Consider the following 22,892-nt stretch of genomic DNA (forward strand, 5'->3'; position numbering starts at 1 on the left):
TTTAACACTAACTCTCCCATTTATCATTTTTTTAACTTCTCCCCCTTTTTGTAAATCAAAAACATTTTAAAGAATTTAAACAAGGTTTTGAAATCATTTAGCCAATTGATTATATATAATATAAGATGCTAAGATCACAAGCAAGAGAAACGTTAGCCATTAGTTTCATAATCAATATTCATAATTAATGTGAAATGGCAAAATTGGTAATATATCTAATCATGAAGTAAATGATGCAATAATAAATTTAATCACACCAAATAGATAATTTCTAACCATTCATAAATCCAAACAAATTCAAAGTCAATCAACATTCCAAAATATTCAAAATGTTAAAACAATAAGTTTGGAGTTCAAAGCAAAACATAGAATCACATATCAAGATCAGGAGGAGGAAAACGAGCTCGCATAGCGACCATTCGTGAGTGAGTCATTAATATGCGCGTTGGTTGCTTCATTGTTTGCACGCATCTCCCGAAGAATTTCTAATTGTTGAGCTCCCATTGTGGATAAGTAGGACTCTATAGAAGAAAAAAGTGAATCCATGGTAGCGTATCGAAAATCGAATGTCTCCATAAAGGATTGAAAAAATGGAGGCATTTGATGCGTTTGTTGTGCTTGCTCTTCGGGCTGCTTAGGCTCATCTTCGGCTTCATCGATGTCTCGCATTAATTGTTCAAGCTCGAGATCTTCGTCAGCTTCGGGTGGAGCTTGAGAAGAACTAGCTCCCGGAGTATTTGCAGAAGATCGAACCCATTCACCGGTTTCCTTATCCTTAATCCATCCTGTTCTCGTTAAGGAAAGAAGGTTAATTTGTTTCTTAAGGGGAAAAATGGCATCTAGACCGACTCTAAGCCCAGCTTTTGAAAACAGAGTACTCAAAATGCAACCGTAAACAAGAGATGAACAGAGTTTCTTGTTAGGAACAAGATTTACAGTTTCAACAATTTCAGCAAAAATAATCTGAGGTAGGTTAATTTTAATATTGTTTTCGAAACATTGTAACCACCAAATATCTAAGGCTCTAAGTAGAATACGACCTCCGGATGGTCGAAACCACCAAGAAATCATTAGATGAAGAAAACGTTCATGAGGTCTAAGACACTTGCACTATCCCTTCTTTTATAACGAGATCCTAAAACCTGTTTTCATTTGAAATACCATCATTATATAATCCGAATGTATTGGCTATGTAAGCCGAGTCAATATATAAGAATTGTCCTAGGAGGTAGGAACGAATTCCTATGGTTTCGGTTTCAGTTTGGTTTTTAACACAAACGACATTAGAATAGAAAATACGAACAAGTTGATGGTAACGATGGGTTCAAGGTCAAAGAGTTATCAAATTTCCACTCTTGTAAAAGAGGAAGATATTTAAAATGATAGCTAACATAGCTTGACGAGAATACGTTCTTCCCGGATTTTGTAAGAGTCAAAATTGATATACCAAAAATGATGATTTCTAGGACCAGGATGATTGAAACACGAATTTTTGGATAGTCAGTTAGGATCAATGGATTAGGATTAGTAATTGGAATATGAGGAGGATTGGAGGTGATTTGGTTGATGGTGTAAGCGACTAGAGATGACCTAGCACGTTAGGATTGGACATGGTTTAGAAAATCATAATAGAATTGATAACCTCCATTTAGAAAACCATGTATGCAATTCAATCAATCCCAAACATTGAGTCCTCAATATTCAAGGTTCTCTAAATCAATCCTAATGGGAAAAGTTTTGAATTTTTTTGAAAAATATGGTTTTGAGAAACAATATATGTATTTTCATAACAACTAATTTAATCAAACACAATAATTTGAAATTAATTTTTTTATTTCAAAAATTTAGAAATTTTGGAAAATTCTTGTGTTTTTGATGAAATTAGTTGTAATATCTAGTTTCTAATCACTAATAATCAATGCCCAATCTAAAATTCAACCTAGAACTAATTAAAAGTTCTATGTTCATAAATTGATAAAATAGAAGTTTTGGAAAATCCTTGAATGATTCGGATTTGAGTGAGATTAGATGAAGTTTGCACGTTTTTGATGATTCCAACAGGTTTAGGGATGATATTTGAAGTGAATTTCGATTAAAACGTTGATTTGAGGCGAAAATGGAGATTTGAGTGCTTAGAGGGTGAGAAACGGCGGACGGAAGAAAATAGAGGGTTTTTGAGGATTTTGAAGGGTTCTTCCCGTGTATAACCATAACCCCAGGGGGTATCGATTCCCCTGTGGGGGGAATCGGTTCCCCTTCAAAGGGGGAATCGGTTCCTCAAGGGGGATCGATTCCCTCTGCACCAAAATGCTAAAATCCGATTTTAAACACCCAAAATGCTAAATTAATTTCCTCTAGTGGTATTGGCAACTCATATATTGAAAATTAATCATGTTCAAACAATTCAATTAATCTTTAAACGATATTTGAACATAAAATTAATTTTTCATCAAGAATCATAAACTCCCCCTAACTAATAGCAATGAATGTAATCAAAGATTACTATTATAAGCATTTTTTATTTATTATTAAAATTGCTAAAATTATTTTAAACACTCAGTGAAGATAGATTGGTCAAACCTAATTCTCTCCTAAGTGTCCAAAATCGTTCATTGTCTAAAGTTTTTGTAAAGATATCCGCTAATTGGTGCAAAGTATCAACAAATTCTAGAACTACATCTTCCTTAGTGACATGGTCTTTAATGAAGTGATGTCTTATTTCAATGTGCTTAGTTCTAGAGTGTTGGATGGGATTTTTAGTGAGACAAATAGCACTAGTATTTTCACACTTGATAGGAATGGTACCTACTTCAATTCCATAATCAAAAAGTTGTTGTTTCATCCATAAAACTTGTGCACAGCAACTACCAGCTGAAATGTATTCGACTTCAGTGGTAGATAATGCAACACAATTTTGTTTCTTTGAAAACCAATAAATTAGCATATTTCCAAGGAATCGGCAAGTACCGGAGGTACTTTTCCTATCTAATTTGCATCCTCCATAATCCACATCAGAAAAAGCATGCAAGCTAAAGCTAGAGTCTCTAGGATACCAAAGTCCTAAACTAGGAGTGTCCTTAAGGTATCTAAAGATTCTCTTAACAGCTAGTAAATGTGATTTCTTAGGACATGATTGAAATCTAGCACATAAGCAAACACTAAACATAATGTCTGGTCTACTTGCAGTTAGATAAAGTAGAGATCCAATCATTGATCTATATAATTTAACATCTACACATTTACCTCCTTCATCTAAGTCAAGCTTTGTTGAAGAGCTCATTGGAGTGTCATGAGGTTTCCCATTTTCCAGTCCAAACTTCTTGAGCATATCTTTGACGTACTTAGCTTGATTGATGAAGATGCCATCTTTTCTTTGCTTGATTTGGATTCCCAAGAAAAATGAGAGCTCCCCCATCATGCTCATCTCAAACTCGCTTTGCATTAGCTTAGAAAATTCTTGGCAAAGAACATCATTAGTAGAACCAAATATTATATCATCAACATAAATTTGAACTACTAATAAATCTTTACCTTTATGCTTCAAAAACAATGTAGTGTCAATATTCCCTTTTGAAAAACCTTTTTCAATTAAAAAATTTGACAATCTTTCATACCAAGCTCTAGGAGCTTGCTTTAAACCATAAAGAGCTTTTGTCAATTTTAAAACATGATCCGGAAAATTTGAATCTTCAAAACCTGGAGGTTGTTCCACATACACTTCTTTTTATAAAACCATTTAAAAATGCACTTTTAACATCCATTTGATATAATTTAAATTCATTGAAACATGCAAATGCTAATAACATTCTAATTGCTTCCATCCTAGCTACGGGAGCGTATGTTTCATCATAGTCTATGCCCTCTTCTTGAGTATACCCTTGAGCAACAATTCTAGCCTTGTTTTTCACTATATTACCACTCTCATCAAGCTTATTCCTAAATACCCATCTAGTACCTACAGTAGATTTATTACTAGGACTTTCAACTAATGTCCATACTTTACTTCTCTCAAATTGATTTAACTCTTCTTGCATAGCCATAATCCAATGTTCATCATTTAATGCTTCTTTAATATTCTTAGGCTCTATGCATGAGATAAATGCAACATAATTACAAATATTTCTAAGAGAAGATCGAGTTGTTACCCCTTTGGATGGATCACCTATAATTTCACCATCCTTGACATAGTTGTACTCTCTTGGATAAGATACTTCCCTTTCTTCAATGGTTGGATTCTCAAGAGGATCATGAGTTTCCTCATTTTTCGTTTCTTCCTTTGATGATGGTTCTCCAACGTCATGTCCAATGTCATTTGTATTTATAACACCTACATCATCATTCACACAAGAATCTTTCCTCGGAAGGGGATTATCATCGAAAACAACATGTATAGACTCTTCTACAACTAAAGTTCTTTTATTAAAATACATGATAGGCTTTAGAATTTAAGGAATAACCCAGAAAAATTCCTTCATCACTTTTAGCATCAAATTTGCCAACGTTTTCTTTACCGTTGTTTAAAATAAAACATTTACATCCAAAAGGATGAAAATAACTAATGTTAGGCTTTTTATTTTTGAAAATTTCATATGGAGTTTTCTTTAAAATTGGCCTAATCATTACTCGATTTACAACATAACAAGCGGTATTTGTGGCTTCCGCCCAAAAATATTTTGGCAAATTATTTTCACAAAGCATGGTTCTAGCCATTTCTTCTAAAGTTTGATTTTTCCTCTCAACAACTCCATTTTGTTGAGGGGTTCTAGGTTCTGAAAAATTATGGCTAATACCGTTAGAGTTACAAAATTCAGTAAATCCAAGATTTTCAAATTCAGTTCCATGATCACTCCTAACACTAGTTATAGAGTAACCTTTTTCATTTTGGATTACTTTTGAAAATGTGATGAATTGTTCTAATGCTTCATCTTTAGTACTTAAAAATAGAACTCAAGTATATCTAGAATAGTCATCTACCAAGACAAATGCATATTGTTTTCCACCCAAGCTAGTAGTTCTAGTTGGCCCAAAAAAGATCTAAATGGATCAATTGTGAAACTCTACTAGTTGATACATCATTAATGGATTTAAAAGAAACTCGTTTTTGTTTTCCTTTAGCACAAGCATCACAGATTTTATCATTATCAAATTTAAGCTTAGGCAAGCCTCTTACTAGGTATCCTTGAATTAACCGTTGCAAAACACTCATACTAGCATGTCCTAGTCTCCTATGCCATGACCAACTATCATGCTCATCCTTAACAACTAGGCATAAATTAGTCATATCAAAAGAATCTAAATGCACCATGTATATGTTTCCTATTCTATGACCAACAAGCATAATCCGATTAGATGTAATGTCAATGACTTTACAACCATTAATTTCAAAAAAGACATTGAATCCTTTATCGCATAATTGACTAATACTCAATAGATTATTCTTTAATCCATTCACATATAAAACATTTTTAATTTGTATGGAAGAGGTATAACCTATTGTACCAATACCTTCAATGTGACCTTTTGAATTGTCTCCAAAAGTCACTTCGCCTCCATTTTTGGTGTTAAGCTCAATGAACCGGCTTTTGTCTCCGGTCATGTGTCTTGAACATCCACTATCAAGGTACTATGAATTTGAATTTGTTTCTCGTGCCTTGTAGCAATGCTCCTTTCCCTACAAACATAGATTAATTTTTGATTTTTGGTACCCAAATTCTTTTGGGTCCATATTCATTAGTTTCCAAAATCCTAGTCCCCTTAGGTATCCATTTGTGTAGGATATTTTTTATCTTTAGTAGTAATGAGTTCTTTAGGAACCCACATACTTTTAACGATTTTTCCATTAGAGGTTCTTTGGGGACCTCTATGATTGTAGTTTCTAAAACTTTTTCTAACAAAGTTGGATTTTGAATTTCCACCTTTTTCAAAATGTTTTGTTCCAACTTTATCAAAAGAAGTTTTAAGATCATCAATTTTCTTTTTGATGATCATCATTGATCTTTGAAAGTAAATTTTTCAAATCTAAATTTTTCTTTTCAAACTCTTCTAGTTTGATTTGCAAATCTTTGATTTTACTTTCAAGATCGTTGTTGGTTTTGGATATGAGTTTGTTTTCATTTTTCAATTTTGAAACATCATTTTTATATTTTAAAAATAATTTCTCATAATCCGAAGCCAACCCATTATATTCCTCTAATAACTCATCATAGGATAAATCATCAAAATCAGATGAGTTAGAGGTTACCTTAGAATCTTCCCCAAATTCCATCAAGCACAAGTTAGCTACTTCTTGTTCCTCTTCATCGGAACTTTCTTCATCGCTCCATTTAGCCACATGAGCCTTGTGCTTATTCTTTGATTGACCCTTTTTCTTCAATTGTGGGCAATCATATTTGACATGCCCTGGCTTTTTGCATTCGTAGCAAATGATTGGGTCCTTGTCTTTCGGTTCATTTTTGAGGCCTTTATTTCGTTTGAATTTTCTTCCTCGATAAGGTCTCATCATTTTTCTGAACCGTTTGGCAAACAATGCCATTTCCTCATCATCGTCATCGTCATCGTCATTCGAATCACTCTCATCTTTTGTGGATTTGAGAGCAACTCCAATGTTTTTCTTCTTCTCCTTCTCCTTTGGTGTCTCGTCAATCTTGTCAAGATCCACCTCATCTTCGAGCATCATTTCATGAGTGAGGAGTGACCCAATTAGCTCTTCAAGAGTTAAGGACGTTAAGTCCTTAGACTCGATGATTGTCGTCTTCTTTGATTGCCACGATTTTGGGAGGGAGTAGACTAACTTCCTCATAAGCTTTTCATTTGAAATGATCTCTCCATATGATTTGAGACCATTGACAATCGTTGAAAATCTATCCGTCATAGCTTTGATATCTTCATTTGGTTTCATCTTGAAATTTTCATAGCTATGCGTTAAAATACTAATTTTAGATTTCTTTACCTCATCGGTACCTTCATGAGTGACTTGAAGTTTGTCCCATATTTGGCGGTTATACATAATGAAACTCTTCCGTATTCATCTGGTCCAAGAGCACAAAAAATGATATGGATGGCTTTGGAGTTGAGCTGGAACATTCTTGTCTCTCCTTCACTCCACAACCTTGGATGAGTGAGAGGTTTGATGTATCTTTCTTCTACAGTATTCCATGCTCCCATGTCACTTGCTTGAATGAAGTACATCATTCTATTCTTCCAATAGGCATAGTTAGCTCCATTGAAGAAAGGAGGCTTGTTGACGGGCATCGAATCGAGATCGGAGTCGAAGTTTGAAGCGGAGGCCATTGATGACTTTGATTATCGATATAACTCTTCCCGAATCGACTCAAGAGGCGATTAAACCTTCAAATGAGTTAGGCTCTGATACCAGTTGTTGAGTTAATCGATTGACTGAATCGGACAAGAGGGGGTGAATTGGCAATAAAAATTTTTGTGGAAGCTTTTGCAGAAAATTGAAAGAAATTGCACAGCGATTTAGAGTGGTTCGACTTTATCAACCAAAGTCTACGTCCACTACCTTAGCTATCCACACTAAGAATTTTCCAACAAATTCACTAATTTGTTCTTTCTTTTGAGGCCAAAGAGATAACCTTACAACTCCCTCAAGAATATACCCCAATTCTTGAGAACACTCTTTTCTCAAAGAGAAATACAAATTTGCAAACTTACAAGAAAAACCTCACAAGGCAAATATGTTTGCACAATTCTAAAACAAAGAAAGAACACTCAAGAATAAATACAATTGAGCACAATAAGTGTTCTTGAAAGAAAAATGAATATTGAATGAAAAATAGGCTTGAAATGCTCAAACTTGAGGTTTGATGCTTTCTCTTTGATTCTTTCTTGATTCTAATTGCTTGATGTTTCTTGTTGTTGATCAATGGCTTCTAAGCTTGCTTAAATACACCTTGAATCACTTTCGAACGTTGGGGATAATTAGAGAAAATAATATAGCCGTTTTAGTGTGAAAACAATTAATAAAACAATTTGGAGCGTGGGGGAATCGGTACCCCCTATGGGGAATCGGTTCCCTAAGTGTAAAATTCAAATATTTCGACCGTTATACAAGGGGGGAATCGGTTCCCTCCGAGCATACTGGAATTCTCAGAGCCAAACCATTCAGGGGGGAATCGGTACCCCCTTTGGGGGGAATCGGTTCCCTCTGAGCAATCTGGAATTTTTGGCTTTGAAATGGTTTGAAATACTTTGTATAATTATTTTGAAATTGTTTTAAGTTTAAAACTTAATTTTACACTTTGAGTAAGGATTAAAAATGATCTTTGAAAGATTTGGAGTAATGTTTTGATATTCGAATAATTCTATCGAATATACTTAGAAAAACCATTTGGAAAATCTTAAAATTCATTTAACTTAATTTGTTATATCGAAATATCAAAATTTTTCAACAGATGTTCTTTGCCAAGAATTTTCAAAGCTAATGCAAAGTGAATTTGAGATGAGCATGATGAGGGAGCTCTCATTTTTCTTGGGACTCCAAATCAAGCAAAGAAAAGATGGCATCTTCATCAATCAAGCTAAGTACGTCAAAGATATGCTCAAGAAGTTTGGAATAGAAAATGGGAAACCTCATGACACTCCAATGAGCTCATCAACAAAGCTTGACATAGATGAAGGAGGTAAATGTGTGGATGTTAAATTATATAGGTTAATGATTGGTTCTTTGCTCTATCTAACGGCAAGTAGACTGAACATTATGTTTAGTGTTTGCTTATGTGCTAGATTTCAATCATTCTCTAAGGAATCACATTTACTAGCTGTTAAGAGAATCTTTAGATACCTTAAGGACACTCCTAGCTTAGGACTTTGGTATCCTAGAGACTCTAGCTTTAGCTTGCATGCCTTCTCTGAAGCGGATTATGGAGGATGCAAATTAGATAGAAAAGCACCTCCGGTACTTGCCAATTCCTTGAAAATATGTTGATTTCTTGGTTTTCAAAGAAAAAAAATTGTGTAGCATTATCTACCACTGAAGCGGAATACATTTCAGCTGGTAGTTGTTGTACACAAGTTTTATGGATGAAACAACAACTTTTTGACTATGGAATTGAAGTAGGTACCATTCCTATCAAGTGTGACAATACTAGTGCTATTTGTCTCACTAAAAATCCCATCCAACACTCTAGAACTAAACATATTAAAATTAGACATCACTTCATTAGAGACCATGTCGCTAAGGAAGATGTAGTTCTAGAATTTGTTGATACTTTGCACCAATTAGCGGATATCTTTACAAAACCTTTAGACAAGGAAAGATTTTGGACACATATGAGAGAATTAGGTTTAACTGACTTATATTCACTTAGTGTTTAAAATAATTTTATCACTTTTAAGTATAAATGAAAAATGCTTATAATAATAATTTTTGATTGCATTCTTTGCTATTAGTTAGGGGGAGTTTATGTTGCTTGATGAAAATTAATTTTATGTTCAAAAATAGTTTAAGGATTAATTTGATTAATTGAACATGATTGATTTTGAATATATGAGTTTCCAATACCACTAGAGCCAATTAATTTAGCATTGTGAGTGTTTAAAACGGATTTTTGACATTTTTGTGCTTAATGCATCGATACACCTAACAGTGCATCGATGTATCCTTGAATGTGCATTGATACACCATGAAGGTGCAACGATGCACGCCTTGAATGTGCATCAATGCACAAGGCCATGCATCGATGCATCCATCGGGTTTTAGGTATTAAAACCCTATTTTCTCATTCTTTCAAATGTCTAAGCCTCAAAACACCCCGCAGTTCATCCCTCTCTCATTCAAAAATCTCCTTTTGCTCAAAATCAATGAAATATTGTCGGAATCTTCGAGCTTTTCAAATTCTTATCCTGCTCTTATCATCAAATCGTGTAAAACAACATCTCATTCTCATCAATCCGAAATTTTCAAAATATTTTTCTAAAAACCTCTATTTTATCATATTCTAATCTTAGGACTAGTTTTAATTAGTTCTAGGATGAACATTTTATCGGGCATTGATTGTTTGATGATTACAAACTAGATTTTACAATCAATTCATCAAAACCTCACAAATTTTCAAAGAAATTTTTGAATTTTTGAAATAAAAAAATCAAAAATTTGAATTTAATTTTAAATTTGATGTTTTTGATTTAATTATGTTGTTTTCATAAAAACTATACATATTATGATTTTACAAAATTTGTTTTCAAATAGTTTTCAAAACCTTGCCCATTAGGATTCAGTTTAGAGAACTTTGAATTGTTGAGGACTCAACTGAGTATTAGGATTGATTATTGTGCATACATGTGTTTCAAATTGCAGGTTACTTTCCTTTTTACGAATCTTTAAAACATGTCAAATCCCAAATGCCCTAGGACTTCATCGAGTCATTCTCATTCAAACCAACCTCCTAATCTTGTTCCTCCTCCACCTACATCTCTATTAGGATCTTGTTTTAACATGCCTGAGCGTCGTAGAGATGAATTGTAGTCTAGGTACAGAAATTCTTTTCAATCTTATAGAATCCGGAAAGAGCTTATTACTTCTCTTCAAGCTATGATATATATTAACTTCGAATACCTTTTGATTCTTAAAGCTTGGAAGTTTGATAAAATGTTTCAGCTTAAACCTATCGTTTATCAGCAGTTAGTCCGCGTTTTCTATTCCAATGCGATATATATTCAAAATGAAACTCAATGTAGAACTATATCCATTAGATCCTATCTTTTAGGCCAATATATTAATATTGATCCCGAGACTATAACTTTTCATTTTGGGTTAGATGATGATGGGTTATATAATGAGAATGAAAATGTGGAATATCCCTATGTTCCAAATTCTAGTGTTAGTACTCTACGATCTCATCACGATCATTTTCTTCATTTGATGATCTCTTGGTGGTTTAGACCATCCGGAGGTAGGTACTCCACTCTTCGTGCTAGGGATTTATGGTGGATGTGCTGTATTAAAAATAAGATCAAAATAAATATGCCCCACATTATTTTTAGTCAACTAGTGGATATCAGAAACATTGTTCCTTCAAAACATGTTGAAACATTGATTTATGGATGTCTTCTGAGTAACCTCTTTATCAAACTCAGTCTAAACGTCTCTCTCGACAATCCTATCCCACTCCAAAATCAAATCAATCTTACTTCCTAGAAGAAAGTGAATTGGAAACAAGACGAGGAAACCGGTCTTTGGGTATTTCGACCTGGTAAGCAAACTCAGGGAGCTAGCTCTTCATTAGCTGCTCCTAGCTCTTCTCGTGCTCCTCCTCCTCCGGCACCGGCTGCTGATGATGATCCTGAGTTTCAACAACTTATGCAAGATATTGACGATCACGTTCCAGACGATGAGCCTGCACCAGAATCGGCACAGCAAGAAGATCAAATGCCACCATATTTTAGATCCTTCTTGGAGTTGTTTGATATGAGGTTTACCTCCATGGAGTCTCAGATTACTGAGTTTCAGCAGGAGATGCGTGAACGTATGGACACACTCACTCTTGAAGTTCGAGCTCATTATCCTCCTCCTCCCGACCCTCCAATGGATTAGACCTTTTCTCCATGCTTTCTTAGTATTTCAAACTTGGATTGTTTTTTATGTTTCTGGATTGTTTGTTTTGGATTGTTAAATTCTTGAATTTGTTATGGTTTGGATGATTGGATTTTGAACTTAATATATATATATATTTGGTTTGGTTGAATTTTCTTACTTTTGTATCATTAGATATATATGACCAATTATGCCATTTCACATTTGTTTATGAATATTGGTTATGGAACTAATGGCTAATCTCTCTTTTGATTGTGATCTTAGTAGCTTAAGCTATATATATATATTTAAAATCAATTGGCTATGCTTTTCAAAACCTTGTTTAAAACATTTTAATGTCTTTCTGATTTAACAAAAAGGGGGAGAAGTGTAAAAATGTTAAGGGGGAGAAGTGTAAAAGTGTTAAAGAGGAGAAGTGTTAAAGGGGAGAAGTGTTAAAGGGGAGAAGTGTTGTAGTAAGGGGGAGTAATTTTTCAAAATTGATTTCAAAATTTTAGAAAATCTTAAAATGACACAAATGATTTGTTATATTAAAAAGGGGGAGATTATTGAAAACATTTTTTTGTTTCGATATAACAAATTAAGTTTAAATGAATTTTAAGATTTTACAAATGATTTTCTAGGTATATTCGATTTAATTAATCGAATATCAAATTATTACTCCAAGTCTTTCAAGTTCAAATTCAAACCTTACTAAATGTGTAAAATTGTATTTTATACTTAAACTATTTTTGAAACAATTTTCATAAAGTATTTTGAACTAAAATCAAGCCTAAAATCAATTTATCAAAGTGATGCACCGATGCACCAATCCATGCATCGATGCACCATGAATTAAATTGAACATTGAATGCATTTCATGCATCGATGCACATACCATGCATCGATGCACTGAGGATTTTATGAAAACATCCAATGCATTTGATGCATCGATGCACCATCCATGCATCGATGCACTCTGGCTATTTTGAAACATCGAATGCACTTGATGCATCGTGCACTCTTAGTGCACCGATGCACTAAGGGTCCAACAATCAAAATATTTGAATTTTACACTGATGCACCATGGGAATGCATCAATGCACTGACGCTCCCAACTGCTTTAATTAATTGTTTTCACACTTAAACAACTTTGTTGACTCCACTAAGCATCCCCAATGTTCAGACTCATTTGAAGGTGTATTTAAACAAGCTTAGAAGCCATTTATCAACAACAAGAAACAACATTCAACAAGAATCAAGATATAATCAAAGAGAAATCATCAAACCTCAAGTTTGAGCATTTCAAGCCTATTTTTCATTCAATATTCATTTTGCTTTCAAGAACACTACTTGTACTCAATTGTATTCATTCTTTAGTATTCTTTTCTTTTTTTTATAATTGTGCAAACAATCTACCTTGTGAGGATTTCCTTGTAAGTTTGAAAATTTTTAATCTTCTCTTTGAGAAAGAGTGTTCTCAAGAATTGGGGTATATTCTTGAGGGAGTTGTAAGGTTATCTCTTTGGCCTCTAAAGAAAGAACAAATTAGTGAATTTGTTGGAAAATCCTTAGTGTGGATATCTAAGGTAGTGGACGTAGACTTTGATTAAGAAAGTCGAACCACTCTAAATCGTTGTGCAATTACTCTTAATTTTCTGCAAAAGCTTCCACCAAAATTTTAATTGCCAATTCACCCCCCTCTTAGCCGATTCCTTCGATCGATTAACTCAACAGATGATCATTTTTAGTCTCACTTGAGATAAGATTAAGATGGAACTGGACAATAGACGTTGTCTATTTTTCTTTGCCTTATTCTTGTTAACACAAAATATACGAAGATGGGAAACTGTAGATTTTGGGACCGTCGGCGCACCCCATGGCGTAGCGGAAAAGAAAACTCGATGGTCTCACCAGCGATCCAAATATGAAAAACTGAAATCGGGAGGAAGAGATGCGAATACTTATAGTGGGTTCCTTGAAAAACAGCAAGGACAACAGTGAATACTGGTGGTGTAGATCGGTTTGAATCTTAAGCCTCCACGAAATCACGTCTCGGCCTCTACTTAGTTCACCCGATTGAGAGCAATCTTTGTTTTCCCAAAACTCTTTTTGAGAGAAAACGGCTGAAGGTTTTGAGTGTGTGTTGTGTAAAAACGGCAGTTAGACCTAACACACCCTTTTATATCCAAGTTACCATAATCATATTAGAGTTTTATTATTTCAAATTAATTAAATCTATATTTAATTAATTGGAATTTAATAATCCTCTTATATCCAAGTTACCCTAATCATATTAGGGATTTTATTATTTCAAATTAATTAAATCTATATTTAATTAATTGAAATTAAATATTTGGGATTATTAAAACATATATTTAATTAACTCTAGATATATATTTTAGTAACGTACAACAAATTGTACATCTTTGCTCATTTAAATCCTAGGGTGTGACCTTGTAGGTTCTTGTAATGTTAGCAGTAATTATTAGAACATTTCTAATATTACATACAATGAGTGACATCTAGCAATATATCATTGTCACCTAAGTTACAAGAAAATATGATTCAACATATCATCTTGGTGATTACTCTTTTCTGTATTACATCCTTATGTCCTTTATATCTAGAATAGGCACAAGTCTTGGAATAGTCATACTTGTATAGCCCATCTATTGTTTCTTGATATCTAGAGTAGACTTTAATTAACTAATAGTTTATGATATCTCATATCAACTTATTCGAGCATGGCCATGCGTTTATAGTCTTACTCAATCAAGTGGCCTATGATATATTTCCTATTATGTAGGAAGGGCAAATCTCTTCTTAATCATACACACCCACTACATATATTGAGATATATTCAATAACAGTCTTTATAGAGCAACCAATTACGGAGCTTGTTTAGATGCATCAAAACATACAACAATATATGTTGGGATAGTATTGATCTCAAGTCTGAGGATCATACATATAGTCATCACCATGAGCAATGTTATGACTGTCACATAATAATCCAAGACATATGCTCATGGTCGATCAATCCAATACATTGTTCTCTAACAATATAATCATGTATCAATTCTGACATCTCTATGTCAATGATAACTCATTGTCATCAATCAATAACATGTTAGTCTTTAGAGTATTATTATTATCCATGCCCATAATAATACTTGACTAGGGATCTTTTAATAATAACAATTATTTCATTATATGGACTTTATTATCTTTCAGTTTATGTTAAACACATATATATAAATGAAAATAATAGCGGTAATGCCTTTATTCAATAAAATCGGTAAATAAAAGTTTTATTACAATCATCATATGATTGGTCTTTGGGCATACTCTAACAATCTCCCACTAGCACTAAGACCAATCACTCACATATCTAATACCGAGTGACTCAGTGTGACGATCATGCCTCTTTTGTGTAAGAGGCTTCGTCAAGGGATCAGCAATGTTGTCATCCGTGTGTACTATATATATTTCCACATTTCCTCGATCAATGATCTCCCGAATGAGATGAAAGTGCCTAAGAATATGTTTGGATTTTTGTTGAGATCTTGGTTCCTTTGCTTGTGCAATGGCTCCATTATTGTTATAATGGAGTTCTACAGAATCTGATATGCTGGGAACAACCCATAATTTCGATATGAACTTCTTGATCCAAACAGCCTCTTTTGCTGCTTCACTGGTTGTAATGTATCCAGCCTCTGTTGTAGAATCAGCTACTGTGTCTTGCTTCGAACTTTTTCAGCTCACAGCACCTCCATTAAGACAAAATACAAAACACGATTGTAATTATGAGTCATTTTTCTCAGTTTGGAAGCTGGCATCAGTATAACCTTTTATACTAAGCTCTTCATCCCCTCCATAGACAAGAAATTTATCCTTAGTTATTCTTAAGTACTTAAGGATATTTTTAACCGCAACCTAGTGATTTTCACTAGGGTTTGCTTGATACCGACTCATCATGCTTAGAGCATATGATATATCTGGTCGAGTACATATAATGGCATACATTATAGAACCAATAGCCGAAATATATGGAATCTTATTCATCTGTTCTCTTTCTAGTGGAGTTGAAGGACACATTTTCTTATAAAGAGAAATGCCATGTCTCATAGGCAAAAATCCTTTCTTGGATTCTTCCATACTGAACCTTTTCAGAACTTTGTCTATAAATGTACTTTGACTCTGACCTAGAAGTCATCTTGATCTATCTCTATAGATCTTAACTCCTAAGATATACGCTGCCTCACCCAAATCTTTCATAGAAAAACAACTACTTAACCAAGTCTTAACAGACTGTAAAGTAGGTATATCATTTCCTATGATGAGTATGTCATCTACATACAAGATTAGGAAAGAAACAATGCTACCACTAGCCTTCTTACAAACACAAGGCTCATCTTCATTTCTGATAAAACCAAACTCTTTGATTGCATCATTGAAACGAAGATTCCAGCTTCGAGAAGCTTGCTTTAGTCCATAAATAGACCTCTGTAGCTTACAAACCTTTCCAGTATTTCCTGGAAAGACAAAACCTTCTGGTTGTGTCATATACACATCCTCTTCAAGTTTTCCATTAAGAAAGGCGGTTTTGATGTCCATTTTCCAGATTTCATAATCATGAAATACAATTATTACGAGCAGGATTTGGATGGACATAAACATAACTACAGGGGAGAATGTTTCGTCATAGTCTACACTATGAACTTGTCGAAAACCTTTAGCGACTAATCTCCCCTTGTATGTTTGTACATTACCATATATGTCAGTTTTCTTCTTGAAAACCCATTTACACCCTATAGGTTTGACCCCTTCAGGTGGTTCAACCAAAGTCCATACTTGGTTTACTGACATGGAATCCATCTCAGATCTCATGGCTTCAAGCCATTTCTCAGAGTCTGGGCTAGACATTGCCTCTCGATAAGTCCTGGGCTCATATTGATCCATAATAAGAACATCTCCATGTGTCGTAACGAGAAATCCAAATCTCTCAGGTGCACGATGTTCTCTTGTGGATCTACGCAGTAATTGTGTTTCTAAATCTGTTGAATGCTCCTCAACAACTTGTGAAACATGCTCAATTTCATATTCATTTATCTGTTGTTCTTGAACTTCTCCAAGTTCAATATTTCTACACTTCCCTTTCTTTGAGAGAAATTCTCTTTCGAGAAAAACTCATGTTCGAGCAAAAAATACTTTGTTATCATTAAGGTTAAAGAAATAATATCCCTTAGTGTCTTTAAGATATCCAACAAATATACACTTATGAGATTTAGGTTCGAGCTTTGTAGACATCTGATGTTTTACATAAGCTTCACAACCCTAAATCTTCATAAAAGACATACTAGGACGTTTCCCAGTCCATATCTCGTATGGTGTCTTTTGAACCGATTTAGATGGAACACGATTTAGTGTGAAAGCAGTTGTTTCAAGTACATATCCCCAAAAAGAAGTTAGAAGATCACTGTGACTCATCATCAATCGAACCATGTCTAATAGTGTTCAATTCCTTCTTTCAGAAACTCCATTCCACTGTGGTGTACCAGGTGGTGTAAGTTGTGAGACAATCCCACATTCTTTTAGGAGTTCATCAAACTCTATGTTTAAGTATTCTCCACCTCGATCTGATCGAAGTGCCTTAATACTCTTTCCTAGTTAATTTTGTACTTCAATTTTAAATTCCTTAAACTTTTCAAGGGCTTCAAATTTATGGCGCATAAGATAAATATACCCATACCAACTGAAGTCATCGGTAAAAGTAATGAAGTAATGGAATCCACCTCTGGCTTGTGTATTCATTGGTCCACATACATCACTATGTATCAACCCCAATAAATCACTTGCTCGCTTACTTTTACTATTAAAAGGAGCTTCAGTCATTTTTCCAACAATCAAGATTCACATACATCATATTGTTCGAAAACAAATGAATCTAAGAATCCATCTTTATGAAGTTTTGATATCCGTTTCTCACTTATATGGCCTAAACGACAATGCCAAAGATAAGTTTGATTCGAGTCATTTGTTTTTGATCTCTTAGCATTTATGTTATAAATGGTGTTATCTTGATCCAAAATATAGAGACCATTAACCAATCGTGTCGAACCATAAAAAACACTATCGAGATAAAAAAACAACAATTATTCTTAATAATAATCTCAAAGCCAATCTTGTCCAAACAAGAAATATAAATAATGTTCTTAGTCAAACTAGGCACATAAGCAATCCTCTAAATTTAAATCAAGTCCACTAGGCAAAGATAAAACATATGTCCCTATAGATAATGCATCAACTCTTGCTCCATTTCCCACTCGTAGGTCCACGTCTCCTTTAGCCAGATTCCTTCTCTTTTGCAGTCCCTGTACAGAAGTACAAATATGAGAACCACAACCAGTATCTAATACCTAAGAAGTAGATGTTGACAAATTAACATCAATAACATAAATACCTGAAACAAACATTCCATTTGCTTTTGCCTTCTTGACCTCTTCAAGGTAAACAGGGCAGTTTCTCTTCCAGTGTCCGGTGTTATCACAATGGAAACATTTTCCTTCTTTGCTAACTCTCCCTTTGGGTTTCAATGCATTTTTCCCTTTTGGTTTGGTCTTACCATTTCCCTTAGACTTTGCCACTACCTTTTTCTTTCCCTTTCCTTTGTCCTTGTGGACCATCAGAATGGGCTTAGGTCCAACCTTTTTCATGTTACTTTCAGTAGTTCGTAACATGCCAAATAACTATGAAAAAGTTTTGTTAATTTCATTAATGTTGAAATTAAGGACAAATTAGCTAAAGCTATCTGGAAATGATTACAGGATAACATCGGTAGCCAATTCATCTTTGAGAGGAAATCCCAACTTTTCCAACGTTTGGATGTAGCCCATCATCTTGATGACATGAGCTCCTACAGGAGTTCCCTCTGCCATTTTGCATTGAAATAGAGCTTCAGAGGTCTCATATCTCTCTTGACGTGCTTTCTCCTCATATATTTCTTTGAGATTTTGAATCATTTTATATGCAACCATGTCCTCATGTTACTTCTGAAGCTCAGGAGTCATGGTGGCAAGTATTAGACATCCAACATCTGACATATCATCCATATGTTTCTTGAATTTGTCTTTGTCAGCTTTTGAAGCATTAGCTGGCGGTTCATTAGGAACAGGTTGCTCAATGACATATTCCTTCATTTCCTGTTTGATAACAATTATCAAATTACGACACCAGTCAAGGAAGTTTATGCCATTAAGTTTATCATTCTCAAGGAGTGATCGCAATGATAAAGTGTCGTTTACCATTAAATCTACAACAATGGAAATATTAAAGTAAGTAAATTTACTGAATTAAAATTTATAAATAGGACTTTATTTACAAATTACTCCCACTATTTTATTCAAAATTAAAAACCCTCTTTTTTTTAATTTCAGAAAAATTCAACGAAAATTTTTCTAGTGTGTGAGGATCCATAATACATCAATTTCCCAAATCAACTTTGGCTTTTCTTTTAGGATAATGATTATTTAGGTAAGTAACACTTGACTAGTTACATCTCATGTAACTCCTCATTTTTTGTGAACAACTTTTGTTCAAGTCATCTCATGACTTATCCAAATATTTAACCTCTAGGTTTCTAATCCTATTAGAATAACCTAGCTAAGTTATTACCAATATTTCAATCGGTGAATATTACTTGCTTATTCTTTGCGTTTAACCAAGATAGATTTATGTGCCAGTGCTTTGGTAAAGGCCACAGAATATCGATCAAAGCCTTAACGAGGGTAAATATTGGACGGTTAAGTTAACTTAGATTATAAAGAGGGATTTGCGTAATTATCTCATCATTGTTCATTTTAATATTAGGCCCTTATTGATCTCATCAATATTTATTCTTATTATATCATTTGATGCATTGCATACATAACAAATATAACAATAAATAAGATGCAATGGTTATAGACCAAACCAATGACTAAGGTGCCAATCCAAAGCCAATGGGAGAACCAAGAACCCTAAAGCCTAAGACTACTCTCTAGGCATCTTCTCGCCATTCTTTTGCTCCTTGTGAATCTTCATAGATTTACAATTTTAAGAGAAACTCGTTTTACATACGAGGGAGTAAGATGAGAAGAAAAATATAACAGAGATATAGAAAGGCAAGGCTCACAGACCGTATTTCAAAATAAACCATTGTGAATTGAACAAGGGCTATAACCATGCATATCAAACACCGTGCAAAACAAACATATCATATATATATACACGTTGTTACACCTTTGTTAAAAATATTAATATGGGTCGGTAAGATTGTTTTGAAAAATAGTACTTCTATTTCCATGGAAAAACTTCACGATTTGATAACAATTATCAACAGAATCGTTCTTTTGGGATTTTCAATCCCGAAGGTTTTCTGCATCGGAACAACCATTGTTCCACTGCTAAACGCGATCTGCTATCGCACTCCCATAGATCATCCAGCAACAAATCGATTGAAAATCATATTACCAAATTAACATATTAATCGTTACGGGTATCGATTCGAACAATGATATCAACATATTTACCGAAATCAATAAAACTAGAACATGCATCTCATACATATCGCATCAACCAAAAATTTAACCCAAAATCATATCGTACAAGTGGCTCTGATACCACTGTTGTGACCGTCGGTGCACCCCGTGGCGCAGCGAAAAAGAAAACTTAATGGTCTCACCAGCAATCCAAATACGAAAGACTAAAATCAGGAGGAAGATATACGAATACTTACAGTGGGTTCCTTGAAAAACAGCAAGGATAACAGTAAATACTGGTGGTGTAGATCGGTTCGAATCTTAAGCCTCCACGAAATCACGTCTCGGCCTCTACTCAGTTCAGCCGATTGAGAACAATCTTTGTTTTCCCCAAAACTCTTTTGAGAGAAAACGGATGAAGGTTTTGAGTGTGTTGTGTAAAAACGACTGCTAGACCTAACACACCATTTTATACCCAAGTTACCATAATCATATTAGGGTTTTATTATTTCAAATTAATTAAATCTATATTTAATTAATTAGAATTTAATAATCCTCTTATATCCAAGTTACCCTAATCATATTAGTGATTTTATTATTTCAAATTAATTAAATTTATATTTAATTAATTGAAATTAAATATTCGAGATTATTAAAACATATATTTAATTAACTCTAGATATATATTTTAGTAACGTACAACAAATTGTACATATTTGCTCATTTCAATCCTAGGGTGTGACCTTGTAGGTTCTTGTAACGTTAGCAGTAATTATTAGAACAATTCTAATATTACATACAATGAGTGACATCTAGCAATATATCATTGCCAGCTAAGCTACAAGAAAATATGATTCGACATATCATCTTGGTGATTACTCTTTTACGTATTACATCCTTATGTTCTTTATATCTAGAATAGGCACAAGTCTTGGACTAGTCATACTTGTATAGCCCATTTATTGTTTCTTGATATCTAGAGTAGACTTTAATTAACAAATAGTTTATGATATCTCATATCAACTTATTCTAGCATGGCCATGCGTTTATAGTCTTACTCAATCAAGTGGCCTATGATATATTTCCTATTATGTAGGAAGGACAAATCCTATCTTAATCATACACACCCACTACATATATTGAGATATATTCAATAACAGTCTTTATAGAGCAACCAATTACGGAGCTTGTTTAGTTGCATCAAAACATACAACAATATATGTTAGGATAGTATTGATCTCAAGTCTGAGGATCATACATATAGTCATCACCATGAGCAATGTTATGACTGTCACATAATAACCCAAGACATATGCTCATGGTCGGTCAATCCAATTCATTGTTCTATAACAATATAATCATATATCAATTCTGACATCTCTATGTCAATGACAACTCATTGTCATCAATCAATAACATGTTAGTCTTAAGCGTATTATTATTATCCATGCCCATAATAATACTTGACTAGGGATCTTTTAATAATAACAATTATGTCATTATATGGACTTTATTATCTTCTAGTTTATGTTAAACACATATATATAAATGAAAATAATAGCGGTAATGTCTTTATTCAATAAAATCAGTAAATAAAAGTATTATTACAATCATCATATGATTGGTCTTTGGGCATACTCTAACAGTAGACACCCATTTTATCTAGGTTTTCTTTATCATTTTTATTATTATAATTATTAAATAATATTATAAATAGTATTATTTTCTTATTTTTACAGGCCTTACAAGCCCAATTACAAGAGGCCAACCAACCCTAACCCAAGCTCAGTAAAACCCAAAACTATTATGGTTTGAAATCCTAGGGTTTCTAGCCACCATCGCCTTCAGTAAGAGAACACCCACACCGCCGCCATTATTTCGGTCGTCTGTTCCCATCATCTAACAGACGTCGTTTCATCTACTCAACATAATCATCTCTGAAAGAAGTAAAAAGTCAGAAGCCATAAAAAATCAGTAATAAAATTCAACCAAACACCTTAAAAAATAAGTTAAATCCCGAGAAATCTGGGATATTAACTATTTGGTTTAGGGGAAAACATGCCCCTATGAAGTAGCCATCACCAAACATGCAAAAGAGGGAAAATATAACAGGCAACAAACCATTCGGGAAGGGGGCTTGAAAAAAAGAAAAAGAAAAATAGAGGGAATTTAAGAAAATGGATCAATAGGAAAAAAGAAAAAAAGAGAGAAGTTTAAAAAATATAAAAGATTACAAAGAGTGAACGAAAAAGAAAGGATGAAGAGAGTTTATCATGCTTTCTTGATCGTTGAAAAGCCTATAGTTCATCGAAAATCCCAAACGTTGTCGGAATCCGAGTTGTACGAAGGTAAAATCTAGATCTAGACTCCTAGGGTGAGTTTTAGGCAAAGAGGCCTCGTATTTGGGATAGGGGTGAAAAGGGACATTTTGGTGGTGTTGGGTTATCTTTCGGCAGCCGTGAACGGTGGTGAAAATCACCAGTTAACAGTGGCCATTTTCTTATTTGGTTTGGAGCTTGAAAAAGTTTTGAACTCTCTATCTTTCTTTAAAAACCAAACAAAAAGGAAAATGGTTAGGCTTTAAAAACTAAGCCTTGATCTTGGGCTTAAATACCCAGTGTAAAATGATGTTGTTTCACCTTAACCCTCACATGTGTTTTCTGAGTCTTTAGGGGTTAATAGCATGTTAGGTCCTTTTGGGTTTATAACTTCGTAGTTTGGACACTTGAATAACAGTTTGCACTAGTTTACTTTAAGTATTTATTTTTCTCGTGTTTATATGTTAGTCACCATATTGCTTATTGTCATATTTTATTTATATTTGATTTTGGCCATGA

Source organism: Hibiscus syriacus, unplaced genomic scaffold (assembly GCF_006381635.1).
Source record: "Hibiscus syriacus cultivar Baekdansim isolate YM2019G1 unplaced genomic scaffold, ASM638163v2 tig00111409_pilon, whole genome shotgun sequence".
In the NCBI taxonomy this organism is placed as follows: domain Eukaryota; kingdom Viridiplantae; phylum Streptophyta; class Magnoliopsida; order Malvales; family Malvaceae; genus Hibiscus; species Hibiscus syriacus.